Here is a 20,294-nt window from a genome sequence, read left to right as displayed (position 1 = left end):
ATCACCCTGACCCCATGACACTTACTGTGTCACTATCACCCTGACCCCATCACACTTACTGTGTCACTATCACCCTGATCCCTCACACTTACTGTGTCACTATCACCCTGATCCCTCACACTTACTGTGTCACTATCACCCTGATCCCCTCACATTTACTGCGTCATTATATCCCTGACCCCCTCACACTTTCTGCATCGCGATCTCTCTGACACCCTCACACTTTCTGCATCGCGATCTCTCTGACACCCTCACACTTACTGCATAACTATCCCCAAGGACCCCCTCACAATTACTGTGTCACTATCAACCTGACCCCCTCACATTTACTGCGTCTTTCTCACCATGGCCCTCTCACACTTACTGCGTCACTATCACCCTGATCCCATCACACTTACTGCATCACTATCACCCTGACCCCATCACATTTACTGCGTCATTATCACCATGGCCCGCTCACACTTACTGAGTCACTGTCACCCTGACCCCAGCACAGTTACTCCATCACCATCACCCCTGATCCCTTCACACTTACTGCATCATTATCACCCTGACCCCATCACACTTACTGCGTCACTATCACCCTGACCCCTCACACTTAAGGCATCACTATCACCCTGACCCTATCACACTCACTGCGTCAATATCACCCGGCCCCCTCACAATTATTGTGTCAATATCACCCTGACCCCATCACACTTAATGTGTCACTATCACCCTGCCCCCTCACACTTACTGCGTCACTATCACCCTGACCCCATCACACTTACTGCGGCACTATCACCCTGACCCCATCACATCTACTGCATGGCTATCACTCTGACCCCATCACACTTATTGCGTCACTATCAACCTGACCCCATCACACTTACTGCGTCATTATCACCAAGGCCCCCCTCACACTTACTGTGTCACCAGCAACCTGACCCCATCACACTTACTGCGTCATTATCACCAAGGCCCCCCTCACACTTACTGTGTCACCAGCAACCTGATCCCATCACACTTACTGCATCACTATCACCCCTGACCCAATCACATTTACTGCGTCATTATCACCGTTGCCCTCTCACACTTAAGGCATCACTATCACCCTGCCCCCCTCACACTTAGTGTGTCACTATCACCCTGACCCCATCACACTTACTGCATAACTACGACCCTGACCCCCTCACACTTACTGCATCACTATCACCCTGCCCCCCTCACACTTACTGTGTCAATATCACCCTGACCCCATCACACTTACTGCGTCACTAACACCCTGACCCCCTTACACTTACTGAGTCGCAATCACACTGACCCCCTCACACTTACTGCGTCATTACCACCATGACCCCCTTGCACTTACTGTATCATTATCACACTGATCCCCTCACACTTAATGCCTCACGATCTCCCTGACACCCTCACACTTACTGCGTCACTATCACCATGGCCCCCTCACACTGACTGTGACACTACCACCCTGACCCCCTCACACTTACTGCGTCACTATCACTCTGACCCCATCACACTTATTGCATCACTATCACCCTGACCCCATCACACTTACTGCGTTAATTTCACCCTGACCCCATCACACTTACTGCGGCACTATCACCCTGACCCCATCACACTTACTGCGGCACTATCACCCTGACCCAATCACACTTACTGTGTCAATTTCACCCTGACCCCATCACACTTACTGCGGTACTATCACCCTAACCCCATCACACTTACTGCATCACTATCACCCTTATCCCCACACATTTACTGCGTCACTATATCCCTGACACCCTCATACTTACTGCATCACGATCACCCTGACAGCCTCACACTTACTGCGTCACTATCACCATGACCCCCTCACACTTACTGTAACACTACCACCCTGACCCCCTCACACTTACTGCATGGCTATCAGTCTCACCCCATCACACTTGCTGTGTCACAATCACTCTGACCCCATCACACTTATTGCGTCACTATCACCCTGACCCCATCACACTTACTGCGTCAATTTCACCCTGACCCCATCACACTTACTGCACCACTATCAGTCTAACCCCATCACACTTACTGTGTCACTATCACCCTGACCCCATCACACTTACTGTGTCACTATCACCCTGACCCCATCTCACTTACTGCACCACTATCACCCTGACCCCATCACACTTACTGCACTACTATCAGTCTAACCCCATCACACTTACTGGGTCACTATCAACCTGACCCCATCACACTTATCGCGGCACTATCACCATGACCCAATCACACTTACTGCGTCACTATCAGCCACACCCCATCACACTTACTGCATCACTATCACCCTGATCCACTCACAATTACTGCATCACTATCATCCTGACCCCTCACACTTATTGCATCACTATCACCCTGACCCCATCACACTTATCGCGGCACTATCACCCTGATCCCATCACACTTACTGCGTCACTATCAGCCTCACCCCATCACACTTACTGCATCACTATCACCCTGATCCCATCACACTTACTGCGTCACTATCAGCCTCACCCCATCACACTTACTGCATCATTATCACCCTGATCCCATCACACTTACTGCATCACTAACACCCTGACCCCATCACACTTATTGTGTCACTATCACCCTGACCCCATCACACTTACTGCACCACTATCAGCCTAACCCCATCACACTTACTGTGTCACGATCACCCTGACCCCATCACACTTATCACGGCACTATCACCATGACCCAATCACACTTACTGTGTCACTATTACCCTGACCCCATCACACTTACTGCATCACTAATACCCTGACCCCATTACACTTACTGTGTCACTATCACCCTGATCCCCTCACACTTAGTGCGTCACTATCACCCTGACCCCATCACACTTAATGTGTCACTGTCACCCTGATTCCATCACACTTACTGCATCACTAACACCCTGACCCCATCACACTTACTGTGTCACTATTACCCTGATCCCCTCACACTTAATGCGTCACTATCACCCTGACCCCCTCACACTTACTGTGTCACTATTACCCTGATACCATCACACTTAATGCATCACTATCACCCTGATCCACTCACAATTATTGCATCACTATCATCCTGACCCCTCACACTTACTGCATCACTATCAGCCTTATCCCATCACACTTATTGCGGCACTATCAGCCTGATCCCTCACACTTACTGCATCACTATCACCCTTATCCCCACACATTTACTGCGTCACTATATCCCTGACACCCTCATACTTACTGCATCACGATCACCCTGACAGCCTCACACTTACTGCGTCACTATCACCATGACCCCCATCACACTTACTGTAACACTACCACCCTGACCCCCTCACACTTACTGCATGGCTATCAGTCTCACCCCATCACACTTGCTGTGTCACAATCACTCTGACCCCATCACACTTATTGCGTCACTATCACCCTGACCCCATCACACTTACTGCGTCAATTTCACCCTGACCCCATCACACTTACTGCACCACTATCAGTCTAACCCCATCACACTTACTGTGTCACTATCACCATGACCCCATCACACTTATCGCGGCACTATCACCCTGATCTCATCACACTTACTGCGTCACTATCAGCCTCACCCCATCACACTTACTGCATCACTATCACCCTGATCCCATCACACTTACTGCATCACTAACACCCTGACCGCATCACACTTATTGTGTCACTATCACCCTGACCCCATCACACTTACTGCACCACTATCAGTCTAACCCCATCACACTTACTGTGTCACGATCACCCTGACCCCATCACACTTACTGCCTCACTATCACCCTGACCCGCTCACACTTCTGCATCGCTATCACTCTGAACCCTCACGCTTAGTGCGTCACTATTACCCTGATCCCATCACACTTACTGCGTCACTCTCATACTGACCCCATCACACTTACTGTGTCATTATCACCCTGATCCCCTCACACTTACTGCATCACTACTATCCTGACCCACTCACACTAACTGCGTCACTATCACTCTGATCCCCTCACATTTACTGCGTCACTTTATTCCTGACCCCTCACACTTACTGCGGCACAATCTCCCTGACACCTGCACACTTACTGCGTCACTATCAACCTGACCCCATCACACTTACTGTGTCACTATCACCCTGATCCCATCACACTTACTGCATCACTATTACCCTGACCCCATCACACTTACTGCCTCACTATCACCCTGACCCGCTCACACTTCTGCATCGCTATCACTCTGAACCCTCACGCTTAGTGCGTCACTATTACCCTGATCCCATCACACTTACTGCGTCACTCTCTTACTGACCCCATCACACTTACTGTGTCATTATCACCCTGATCCCCTCACACTTACTGCATCACTACTATCCTGACCCACTCACACTAACTGCGTCACTATCACCCTGATCCCCTCACATTTACTGCGTCACTTTATTCCTGACCCCTCACACTTACTGCGGCACAATCTCCCTGACAGCCTTACACTTACTGCGTCACTATCAACATGAACCCCTCACATTTACTGTGACACTACCACCCTGACACCCTCACACTTACTGGGTCACTATCACCCTGACCCCCTCACAGTTACAGCGTCACTATCACCCTGACCCCCTTAAACTTACTGCGTCACTATCTCCCTGACACTCTCACACTTCCTGTGTCACTATCACACTGATCCCATCACACTCACTGCTCCAAATCACCCAGAGCCACTCACACTTACTGCGTCACTTTCACACTGACCCCCTCACACTTACTGCATCACTGTCACCCTGACCCCATCACACTTACTGCGTCACTGTCACCCTGACCACATCACACTTACTGCATCACGATCAGTCTAACCCCATCACACTTACTGCGTTACTGTCACCCTTACCCCATCACGATCAGTCTAACCCTATCACACTTACTGGGTCACTATCACCCTGACCCCATCACACTTACTGCATCACTATCAGTCTAACCCCATCACACTTACTGCGTCACTATCACCCTGACCCCATCACACTTATTGCATCACTATCAGTCTAACCCCATCACATTTACTGCGTCACTATCACCCTGACCCCATGACACTTACTGTGTCACTATCACCCTGACCCCATCACACTTACTGTGTCACTATCACCCTGATCCCTCACACTTACTGCGTCACTATTACCCTGATCCCCTCACACTTACTGTGTCACTATCACCCTGACCCCATCACACTTACTGCATCACTATCAGTCTAACCCCATCACACTTACTGCGTCACTATCACCCTGACCCCATCACACTTATTGCATCACTATCAGTCTAACCCCATCACATTTACTGCGTCACTATCACCCTGACCCCATGATACTTACTGTGTCACTATCACCCTGACCCCATCACACTTACTGTGTCACTATCACCCTGATCCCTCACACTTACTGTGTCACTATCACCCTGATCCCTCACACTTACTGTGTCACTATCACCCTGATCCCCTCACATTTACTGCGTCATTATATCCCTGACCCCCTCACACTTTCTGCATCGCGATCTCTCTGACACCCTCACACTTTCTGCATCGCGATCTCTCTGACACCCTCACACTTACTGCATAACTATCCCCAAGGACCCCCTCACAATTACTGTGTCACTATCAACCTGACCCACTCACATTTACTGCGTCTTTCTCACCATGGCCCTCTCACACTTACTGCGTCACTATCACCCTGATCCCATCACACTTACTGCATCACTATCACCCTGACCCCATCACATTTTCTGCGTCATTATCACCATGGCCCGCTCACACTTACTGAGTCACTGTCACCCTGACCCCAGCACAGTTACTCCATCACTATCACCCCTGATCCCTTCACACTTACTGCATCATTATCACCCTGACCCCATCACACTTACTGCGTCACTATCACCCTGACCCCTCACACTTAAGGCATCACTATCACCCTGACCCTATCACACTCACTGCGTCAATATCACCCGGCCCCCTCACAATTATTGTGTCAATATCAACCTGACCCCATCACACTTAATGTGTCACTATCACCCTGCCCCCTCACACTTACTGCGTCACTATCACCCTGACCCCATCACACTTACTGCGGCACTATCACCCTGACCCCATCACATCTACTGCATGGCTATCACTCTGACCCCATCACACTTATTGCGTCACTATCAACCTGACCCCATCACACTTACTGCGTCATTATCACCAAGGCCCCCCTCACACTTACTGTGTCACCAGCACCCTGATCCCATCACACTTACTGCATCACTATCACCCCTGACCCAATCACATTTACTGCGTCATTATCACCATTGCCCTCTCACACTTAAGGCATCACTATCACCCTGCCCCCCTCACACTTAGTGTGTCACTATCACCCTGACCCCATCACACTTACTGCATAACTACGACCCTGACCCCCTCACACTTACTGCATCACTATCACCCTGCCCCCCTCACACTTACTGTGTCAATATCACCCTGACCCCATCACACTTACTGCGTCACTAACACCCTGACCCCCTTACACTTACTGAGTCGCAATCACACTGACCCCCTCACACTTACTGCGTCATTACCACCATGACCCCCTTGCACTTACTGTATCATTATCACACTGATCCCCTCACACTTAATGCCTCACGATCTCCCTGACACCCTCACACTTACTGCGTCACTATCACCAAGGCCCCCTCACACTTACTGTGACACTACCACCCTGACCCCCTCACACTTACTGCGTCACTATCACTCTGACCCAATCACACTTAATGCGTCACTATCACCCTGACCCCCTCACACTTACTGCGTTAATTTCACCCTGACCCCATCACACTTACTGCGGCACTATCACCCTGACCCCATCACACTTACTGCGGCACTATCACCCTGACCCAATCACACTTACTGTGTCAATTTCACCCTGACCCCATCACACTTACTGCGGTACTATCACCCTAACCCCATCACACTTACTGCATCACTATCACCCTTATCCCCACACATTTACTGCGTCACTATATCCCTGACACCCTCATACTTACTGCATCACGATCACCCTGACAGCCTCACACTTACTGCGTCACTATCACCATGACCCCCTCACACTTACTGTAACACTACCACCCTGACCCCCTCACACTTACTGCATGGCTATCAGTCTCACCCCATCACACTTGCTGTGTCACAATCACTCTGACCCCATCACACTTATTGCGTCACTATCACCCTGACCCCATCACACTTACTGCGTCAATTTCACCCTGACCCCATCACACTTACTGCACCACTATCAGTCTAACCCCATCACACTTACTGTGTCACTATCACCCTGACCCCATCACACTTACTGTGTCACTATCACCCTGACCCCATCTCACTTACTGCACCACTATCACCCTGACCCCATCACACTTACTGCACTACTATCAGTCTAACCCCATCACACTTACTGGGTCACTATCAACCTGACCCCATCACACTTATCGCGGCACTATCACCATGACCCAATCACACTTACTGCGTCACTATCAGCCTCACCCCATCACACTTACTGCATCACTATCACCCTGATCCACTCACAATTACTGCATCACTATCATCCTGACCCCTCACACTTATTGCATCACTATCACCCTGACCCCATCACACTTATCGCGGCACTATCACCCTGATCCCATCACACTTACTGCGTCACTATCAGCCTCACCCCATCACACTTACTGCATCACTATCACCCTGATCCCATCACACTTACTGCATCACTAACACCCTGACCCCATCACACTTATTGTGTCACTATCACCCTGACCCCATCACACTTACTGCACCACTATCAGTCTAACCCCATCACACTTACTGTGTCACGATCACCCTGACCCCATCACACTTATCACGGCACTATCACCATGACCCAATCACACTTACTGTGTCACTATTACCCTGACCCCATCACACTTACTGCATCACTAATACCCTGACCCCATCACACTTACTGTGTCACTATCACCCTGATCCCCTCACACTTAGTGCGTCACTATCACCCTGACCCCATCACACTTAATGTGTCACTGTCACCCTGATTCCATCACACTTACTGCATCACTAACACCCTGACCCCATCACACTTACTGTGTCACTATTACCCTGATCCCCTCACACTTAATGCGTCACTATCACCCTGACCCCCTCACACTTACTGTGTCACTATTACCCTGATACCATCACACTTACTGCATCACTATCAGCCTTATCCCATCACACTTATTGCGGCACTATCAGCCTGATCCCTCACACTTACTGCATCACTATCACCCTTATCCCCACACATTTACTGCGTCACTATATCCCTGACACCCTCATACTTACTGCATCACGATCACCCTGACAGCCTCACACTTACTGCGTCACTATCACCATGACCCCCTCACACTTACTGTAACACTACCACCCTGACCCCCTCACACTTACTGCATGGCTATCAGTCTCACCCCATCACACTTGCTGTGTCACAATCACTCTGACCCCATCACACTTATTGCGTCACTATCACCCTGACCCCATCACACTTACTGCGTCAATTTCACCCTGACCCCATCACACTTACTGCACCATTATCAGTCTAACCCCATCACACTTACTGTGTCACTATCACCCTGACCCCATCACACTTATCGCGGCACTATCACCCTCATCCCATCACACTTACTGCATCACTAACACCCTGACCGCATCACACTTATTGTGTCACTATCACCCTGACCCCATCACACTTACTGCACCACTATCAGTCTAACCCCATCACACTTACTGTGTCACGATCACCCTGACCCCATCACACTTACTGCCTCACTATCACCCTGACCCGCTCACACTTCTGCATCGCTATCACTCTGAACCCTCACGCTTAGTGCGTCACTATTACCCTGATCCCATCACACTTACTGCGTCACTCTCATACTGACCCCATCACACTTACTGTGTCATTATCACCCTGATCCCCTCACACTTACTGCATCACTACTATCCTGACCCACTCACACTAACTGCGTCACTATCACCCTGATCCCCTCACATTTACTGCGTCACTTTATTCCTGACCCCTCACACTTACTGCGGCACAATCTCCCTGACACCCTTACACTTACTGCGTCACTATCAACATGAACCCCTCACACTTACTGTGACACTACCACCCTGACACCCTCACACTTACTGGGTCACTATCACCCTGACCCCCTCACAGTTACAGCGTCACTATCACCCTGACCCCTTAAACTTACTGCGTCACTATCTCCCTGACACACTCACACTTCCTGTGTCACTATCACACTGATCCCATCACACTCACTGCTCCAAATCACCCAGGGCCACTCACACTTACTGCGTCACTTTCACACTGACCCCCTCACACTTACTGCATCACTGTCACCCTGACCCCCTCACACTTACTGTGTCACTATTACCCTGATACCATCACACTTAATGCATCACTATCACACTGATCCACTCACAATTATTGCATCACTATCATCCTGACTCCTCACACTTACTGCATCACTATCAGCCTTATCCCATCACACTTATTGCGGCACTATCAGCCTGATCCCTCACACTTACTGCATCACTATCACCCTTATCCCCACACATTTACTGCGTCACTATATCCCTGACACCCTCATACTTAGTGCATCACGATCACCCTGACAGCCTCACACTTACTGCGTCACTATCACCATGACCCCCTCACACTTACTGTAACACTACCACCCTGACCCCCTCACACTTACTGCATGGCTATCAGTCTCACCCCATCACACTTGCTGTGTCACAATCACTCTGACCCCATCACACTTATTGCGTCACTATCACCCTGACCCCATCACACTTACTGCGTCAATTTCACCCTGACCCCATCACACTTACTGCACCACTATCAGTCTAACCCCATCACACTTACTGTGTCACTATCACCCTGACCCCATCACACTTACTGTGTCACTATCACCCTGACCCCATCTCACTTACTGCACCACTATCTCCCTGACCCCATCACACTTACTGCACCACTATCAGTCTAACCCCATCACACTTACTGGGTCACTATCAACCTGACCCCATCACACTTATCACGGCACTATCACCATGACCCAATCACACTTACTGCGTCACTATCAGCCTCACCCCATCACACTTACTGCATCACTATCACCCTGATCCACTCACAATTACTGCATCACTATCATCCTGACCCCTCACACTTATTGCATCACTATCAGCCTTATCCCATCACACTTATTGCGTCACTATCAGCCTGATCCCTCACACTTACTGCGTCACTATCACCCTTATCCCCACACATTTACTGCGTCACTGTATCCCTGACACCCTCATACTTACTGCATCACGATCACCCTGACACCCTCACACTTACTGCGTCACTATCACCCTGACCCCATCACACTTACTGCACCACTATCAGTCTAACCCCATCACACTTACTGTGTCACTATCACCCTGACCCCATCACACTTATCGCGGCACTATCACCATGACCCAATCACACTTACTGCGTCACTATCAGCCTCACCCCATCACACTTACTGCATCACTATCACCCTGATCCCATCACACTTACTGCATCACTAACACCCTGACCCCATCACACTTATTGTGTCACTATTACCCTGACCCCATCACACTTACTGCATCACTAACACCCTGACCCCATCACACTTACTGTGTCACTATTACCCTGATCCCCTCACACTTACTGCATCACTAACACCCTGACCCCATCACACTTAAAGCATCACTATCATCCTGACCCCTCACACTTACTGCATCACTATCAGCCTTATCCCATCACACTTACTGTGTCACGATCACCCTGACCCCATCACACTTATCACGGCACTATCACCATGACCCAATCACACTTACTGTGTCACGTTTACCCTGACCCTATCACACTTACTACATCACTAACACCCTGACCCCATCACACTTACTGTGTCACTATTGCCCTATTCCCCTCACATTTAGTGTGTCACTATCACCCTGACCCCATCACACTTAATGTGTCACTGTCACCCTGATTCCCTCACACTTAATGCGTCACTATCACCCTGACCCCCTCACACTTACTGTGTCACTATTACCCTGATCCCATCACACTTAATGCATCACTACCACCCTGATCCACTCACAATTATTGCATCACTATCATCCTGACCCCATCACACTTATCACGGCACTATCACCATGACCCAATCACACTTACTGCGTCACTATCAGCCTCACCCCATCACACTTACTGCATCACTATCACCCTGATCCACTCACAATTACTGCATCACTATCATCCTGACCCCTCACACTTATTGCATCACTATCAGCCTTATCCCATCACACTTATTGCGTCACTATCAGCCTGATCCCTCACACTTACTGCGTCACTATCACCCTTATCCCCACACATTTACTGCGTCACTATATCCCTGACACCCTCATACTTACTGCATCACGATCACCCTGACACCCTCACACTTACTGCGTCACTATCACCCTGACCCCATCACACTTACTGCACCACTATCAGTCTAACCCCATCACACTTACTGTGTCACTATCACCCTGACCCCATCACACTTATCGCGGCACTATCACCATGACCCAATCACACTTACTGCGTCACTATCAGCCTCACCCCATCACACTTACTGCATCACTATCACCCTGATCCCATCACACTTACTGCATCACTAACACCCTGACCCCATCACACTTATTGTGTCACTATTACACTGACCCCATCACACTTACTGCATCACTAACACCCTGACCCCATCACACTTACTGTGTCACTATCACCCTGATCCCCTCACACTTACTGCATCACTAACACCCTGACCCCATCACACTTATTGCATCACTATCATCCTGACCCCTCACACTTACTGCATCAGTATCAGCCTTATCCCATCACACTTACTGTGTCACGATCACCCTGACCCCATCACACTTATCACGGCACTATCACCATGACCCAATCACACTTACTGTGTCACTATTACCCTGACCCCATCACACTTACTGCATCACTAACACCCTGACCCCATCACACTTACTGTGTCACTATTGCCCTATTCCCCTCACATTTAGTGTGTCACTATCACCCTGACCCCATCACACTTAATGTGTCACTGTCACCCTGATTCCATCACACTTACTGCATCACTAACACCCTGACCCCATCACACTTACTGTGTCACTATTACCCTGATCCCCTCACACTTAATGCGTCACTATCACCCTGACCCCCTCACACTTACTGTGTCACTATTACCCTGATCCCATCACACTTAATGCATCACTACCACCCTGATCCACTCACAATTATTGCATCACTATCATCCTGACCCCTCACACTTACTGCATCACTATCAGCCTTATCCCATCACACTTATTGTGTCACTATCAGCCTGATCCCTCACACTTACTGCGTCACTATCACCCTTATCCCCACACATTTACTGCGTCACTATATCCCTGACACCCTCATACTTACTGCATCACGATCACCCTGACACCCTCACACTTACTGCGTCACTATCACCATGACCCCCTCACACTTACTGTAACACTACCACCCTGACCCCCTCACACTTACTGCATGGCTATCAGTCTCACCCCATCACACTTGCTGTGTCACAATCACTCTGACCCCATCACACTTATTGCGTCACTATCACCCTGACCCCATCACACTTACTGCGTAAATTTCACCCTGACCCCATCACACTTACTGCACCACTATCAGTCTAACCCCATCACACTTACTGTGTCACTATCACCCTGACCCCATCACACTTACTGTGTCACTATCACCCTGACCCCATCTCACTTACTGCACCACTATCACCCTGACCCCATCACACTTACTGCACTACTATCAGTCTAACCCCATCACACTTACTGGGTCACTATCAACCTGACCCCATCACACTTATCGCGGCACTATCACCATGACCCAATCACACTTACTGCGTCACTATCAGCCTCACCCCATCACACTTACTGCATCACTATCACCCTGATCCACTCACAATTACTGCATCACTATCATCCTGACCCCTCACACTTATTGCATCACTATCACCCTGACCCCATCACACTTATCGCGGCACTATCACCCTGATCCCATCACACTTACTGCGTCACTATCAGCCTCACCCCATCACACTTACTGCATCACTATCACCCTGATCCCATCACACTTACTGCATCACTAACACCCTGACCCCATCACACTTATTGTGTCACTATCACCCTGACCCCATCACACTTACTGCACCACTATCAGTCTAACCCCATCACACTTACTGTGTCACGATCACCCTGACCCCATCACACTTATCACGGCACTATCACCATGACCCAATCACACTTACTGTGTCACTATTACCCTGACCCCATCACACTTACTGCATCACTAATACCCTGACCCCATCACACTTACTGTGTCACTATCACCCTGATCCCCTCACACTTAGTGCGTCACTATCACCCTGACCCCATCACACTTAATGTGTCACTGTCACCCTGATTCCATCACACTTACTGCATCACTAACACCCTGACCCCATCACACTTACTGTGTCACTATTACCCTGATCCCCTCACACTTAATGCGTCACTATCACCCTGACCCCCTCACACTTACTGTGTCACTATTACCCTGATACCATCACACTTACTGCATCACTATCAGCCTTATCCCATCACACTTATTGCGGCACTATCAGCCTGATCCCTCACACTTACTGCATCACTATCACCCTTATCCCCACACATTTACTGCGTCACTATATCCCTGACACCCTCATACTTACTGCATCACGATCACCCTGACAGCCTCACACTTACTGCGTCACTATCACCATGACCCCCTCACACTTACTGTAACACTACCACCCTGACCCCCTCACACTTACTGCATGGCTATCAGTCTCACCCCATCACACTTGCTGTGTCACAATCACTCTGACCCCATCACACTTATTGCGTCACTATCACCCTGACCCCATCACACTTACTGCGTCAATTTCACCCTGACCCCATCACACTTACTGCACCATTATCAGTCTAACCCCATCACACTTACTGTGTCACTATCACCCTGACCCCATCACACTTATCGCGGCACTATCACCCTCATCCCATCACACTTACTGCATCACTAACACCCTGACCGCATCACACTTATTGTGTCACTATCACCCTGACCCCATCACACTTACTGCACCACTATCAGTCTAACCCCATCACACTTACTGTGTCACGATCACCCTGACCCCATCACACTTACTGCCTCACTATCACCCTGACCCGCTCACACTTCTGCATCGCTATCACTCTGAACCCTCACGCTTAGTGCGTCACTATTACCCTGATCCCATCACACTTACTGCGTCACTCTCATACTGACCCCATCACACTTACTGTGTCATTATCACCCTGATCCCCTCACACTTACTGCATCACTACTATCCTGACCCACTCACACTAACTGCATCACTATCACCCTGATCCCCTCACATTTACTGCGTCACTTTATTCCTGACCCCTCACACTTACTGCGGCACAATCTCCCTGACACCTTTCCACTTACTGCGTCACTATCAACATGAACCCCTCACACTTACTGTGACACTACCACCCTGACACCCTCACACTTACTGGGTCACTATCACCCTGACCCCCTCACAGTTACAGCGTCACTATCACCCTGACCCCCTTAAACTTACTGCGTCACTATCTCCCTGAGACACACACACTTCCTGTGTCACTATCACACTGATCCCATCACACTCACTGCTCCAAATCACCCAGAGCCACTCACACTTACTGCGTCACTTTCACACTGACCCCCTCACACTTACTGCATCACTGTCACCCTGACCCCCTCACACTTACTGTGTCACTATTACCCTGATACCATCACACTTAATGCATCACTATCACCCTGATCCACTCACAATTATTGCATCACTATCATCCTGACTCCTCACACTTACTGCATCACTATCAGCCTTATCCCATCACACTTATTGCGGCACTATCAGCCTGATCCCTCACACTTACTGCATCACTATCACCCTTATCGACACACATTTACTGCGTCACTATATCCCTGACACCCTCATACTTACTGCATCACGATCACCCTGACAGCCTCACACTTACTGCGTCACTATCACCATGACCCCCTCACACTTACTGTAACACTACCACCCTGACCCCCTCACACTTACTGCATGGCTATCAGTCTCACCCCATCACACTTGCTGTGTCACAATCACTCTGACCCCATCACCCTGACCCCATCACACTTACTGCGTCAATTTCACCCTGACCCCATCGCACTTACTGCACCATTATCAGTCTAACCCCATCACACTTACTGTGTCACTATCACCCTGACCCCATCACACTTATCGCGGCACTATCACCCTCATCCCATCACACTTACTGCATCACTAACACCCTGACCGCATCACACTTATTGTGTCACTATCACCCTGACCCCATCACACTTACTGCGTCAATTTCACCCTGACCCCATCACACTTACTGCACCACTATCAGTCTAACCCCATCACACTTACTGTGTCACTATCACCCTGACCCCATCACACTTACTGTGTCACTATCACCCTGACCCCATCTCACTTACTGCACCACTATCTCCCTGACCCCATCACACTTACTGCACCACTATCAGTCTAACCCCATCACACTTACTGGGTCACTATCAACCTGACCCCATCACACTTATCACGGCACTATCACCATGACCCAATCACACTTACTGCGTCACTATCAGCCTCACCCCATCACACTTACTGCATCACTATCACCCTGATCCACTCACAATTACTGCATCACTATCATCCTGACCCCTCACACTTATTGCATCACTATCAGCCTTATCCCATCACACTTATTGCGTCACTATCAGCCTGATCCCATCACACTTACTGCGTCACTATCACCCTTATCCCCACACATTTACTGCGTCACTGTATCCCTGACACCCTCATACTTACTGCATCACGATCACCCTGACACCCTCACACTTACTGCGTCACTATCACCCTGACCCCATCACACTTACTGCACCACTATCAGTCTAACCCCATCACACTTACTGTGTCACTATCACCCTGACCCCATCACACTTATCGCGGCACTATCACCATGACCCAATCACACTTATTGCGTCACTATCAGCCTCACCCCATCACACTTACTGCATCACTATCACCCTGATCCCATCACACTTACTGCATCACTAACACCCTGACCCCATCACACTTATTGTGTCACTATTACACTGACCCCATCACACTTACTGCATCACTAACACCCTGACCCCATCACACTTACTGTGTCACTATCACCCTGATCCCCTCACACTTACTGCATCACTAACACCCTGACCCCATCACACTTATTGCATCACTATCATCCTGACCCCTCACACTTACTGCATCACTATCAGCCTTATCCCATCACACTTACTGTGTCACGATCACCCTGACCCCATCACACTTATCACGGCACTATCACCATGACCCAATCACACTTACTGTGTCACTATTACCCTGACCCCATCACACTTACTGCATCACTAACACCCTGACCCCATCACACTTACTGTGTCACTATTGCCCTATTCCCCTCACATTTAGTGTGTCACTATCACCCTGACCCCATCACACTTAATGTGTCACTGTCACCCTGATTCCATCACACTTACTGCATCACTAACACCCTGACCCCATCACACTTACTGTGTCACTATTACCCTGATCCCCTCACACTTAATGCGTCACTATCACCCTGACCCCCTCACACTTACTGTGTCACTATTACCCTGATCCCATCACACTTAATGCATCACTACCACCCTGATCCACTCACAATTATTGCATCACTATCATCCTGACCCCTCACACTTACTGCATCACTATCAGCCTTATCCCATCACACTTATTGTGTCACTATCAGCCTGATCCCTCACACTTACTGCGTCACTATCACCCTTATCCCCACACATTTACTGCGTCACTATATCCCTGACACCCTCATACTTACTGCATCATGATCACCCTGACACCCTCACACTTACTGCGTCACTATCACCATGACCCCCTCACACTTACTGTAACACTACCACCCTAACCCCCTCACACTTACTGCATGGCTATCAGTCTCACCCCATCACACTTGCTGTGTCACAATCACTCTGACCCCATCACACTTATTGCGTCACTATCACCCTGACCCCATCACACTTACTGCGTCAATTTCACCCTGACCCCATCACACTTACTGCACCACTATCAGTCTAACCCCATCACACTTACTGTGTCACTATCACCCTGACCCCATCACACTTACTGTGTCACTATCACCCTGACCCCATCTCACTTACTGCACCACTATCACCCTGACCCCATCACACTTACTGCACTACTATCAGTCTAACCCCATCACACTTACTGGGTCACTATCAACCTGACCCCATCACACTTATCGCGGCACTATCACCATGACCCAATCACACTTACTGCGTCACTATCAGCCTCACCCCATCACACTTACTGCATCACTATCACCCTGGTCCACTCACAATTACTGCATCACTATCATCCTGACCCCTCACACTTATTGCATCACTATCACCCTGACCCCATCACACTTATCGCGGCACTATCACCCTGATCCCATCACACTTACTGCGTCACTATCAGCCTCACCCCATCACACTTACTGCATCACTATCACCCTGATCCCATCACACTTACTGCATCACTAACACCCTGACCCCATCACACTTATTGTGTCACTATCACCCTGACCCCATCACACTTACTGCACCACTATCAGTCTAACCCCATCACACTTACTGTGTCACGATCACCCTGACCCCATCACACTTATCACGGCACTATCACCATGACCCAATCACACTTACTGTGTCACTATTACCCTGACCCCATCACACTTACTGCATCACTAATACCCTGACCCCATCACACTTACTGTGTCACTATCACCCTGATCCCCTCACACTTAGTGCGTCACTATCACCCTGACCCCATCACACTTAATGTGTCACTGTCACCCTGATTCCATCACACTTACTGCATCACTAACACCCTGACCCCATCACACTTACTGTGTCACTATTACCCTGATCCCCTCACACTTAATGCGTCACTATCACCCTGACCCCCTCACACTTACTGTGTCACTATTACCCTGATACCATCACACTTAATGCATCACTATCACCCTGATCCACTCACAATTATTGCATCACTATCATCCTGACTCCTCACACTTACTGCATCACTATCAGCCTTATCCCATCACACTTATTGCGGCACTATCAGCCTGATCCCTCACACTTACTGCATCACTATCACCCTTATCCCCACACATTTACTGCGTCACTATATCCCTGACACCCTCATACTTACTGCATCACGATCACCCTGACAGCCTCACACTTACTGCGTCACTATCACCATGACCCCATCACACTTACTGCGTCAATTTCACCCTGACCCCATCACACTTACTGCACCACTATCAGTCTAACCCCATCACACTTACTGTGTCACTATCACCCTGACCCCATCACACTTAATGTGTCACTATCACCCTGACCCCATCTCACTTACTGCACCACTATCACCCTGACCCCATCACACTTACTGCACCACTGTCAGTCTAACCCCATCACACTTATTGGGTCACTATCAACCTGACCCCATCACACTTATCGCAGCACTATCACCATGACCCAATCACACTTACTGCGTCACTATCAGCCTCACCCCATCACACTTACTGCATCACTATCACCCTGATCCACTCACAATTACTGCATCACTATCATCCTGACCCCTCACACTTATTGCATCACTATCAGCCTTATCCCATCACACTTATTGTGTCACTATCAGCCTGATCCCTCACACTTACTGCGTCAATATCACCCTAATCCCCACACATTTACTGCGTCACTATATCCCTGACACCCTCATACTTACTACATCACGATCACCCTGACACCCTCACACTTACTGCGTCACTATCACCCTGACCCCATCACACTTACTGCACCACTATCAGTCTAACCCCATCACACTTACTGTGTCACTATCACCCTGACCCCATCACACTTATCGCGGCACTATCACCATGACCCAAACACACTTACTGCGTCACTATCAGCCTCACCCCATCACACTTCCTGCATCACTATCACCCTGATCCCATCACACTTACTGCATCACTAACACCCTGACCCCATCACACTTATTGCATCACTATCATCCTGACCCCTCACACTTACTGCATGGCTATCAGTCTCACCCCATCACACTTGCTGTGTCACAATCACTCTGACCCCATCACACTTATTGCGTCACTATCACCCTGACCCCATCACACTTACTGCGTCAATTTCACCCTGATCCCATCACACTTACTGCACCACTATCAGTCTAACCCCATCACACTTACTGTGTCACTATCACCCTGACCCCATCACACTTACTGTGTCACTATCACCCTGACCCCATCTCACTTACTGCACCACTATCTCCCTGACCCCATCACACTTACTGCACCACTATCAGTCTAACCCCATCACACTTACTGGGTCACTATCAACCTGACCCCATCACACTTATCACGGCACTATCACCATGACCCAATCACACTTCCTGCGTCACTATCAGCCTCACCCCATCACACTTACTGCATCACTATCACCCTGATCCACTCACAATTACTGCATCACTATCATCCTGACCCCTCACACTTATTGCATCACTGTCAGCCTTATCCCATCACACTTATTGCGTCACTATCAGCCTGATCCCTCACACTTACTGCCTCACTATCACCCTTATCCCCACACATTTACTGCGTCACTATATCCCTGACACCCTCATACTTACTGCATCACGATCACCCTGACACCCTCACACTTACTGCGTCACTATCACCCTGACCCCATCACACTTACTGCACCACTATCAGTCTAACCCCATCACACTTACTGTGTCACTATCACCCTGACCCCATCACACTTATCGCGGCACTATCACCATGACCCAATCACACTTACTGCGTCACTATCAGCCTCACCCCATCACACTTACTGCATCACTATCACCCTGA

The sequence above is a fragment of the Chiloscyllium plagiosum genome, unplaced genomic scaffold (genome assembly GCF_037043375.1).
Source record: "Chiloscyllium plagiosum isolate Xiang-an unplaced genomic scaffold, Cpla_swu_hap1 HiC_scaffold_42, whole genome shotgun sequence".
NCBI lineage: Eukaryota > Metazoa > Chordata > Chondrichthyes > Orectolobiformes > Hemiscylliidae > Chiloscyllium > Chiloscyllium plagiosum.
Note: the sequence above shows the minus strand (reverse complement) of the source record.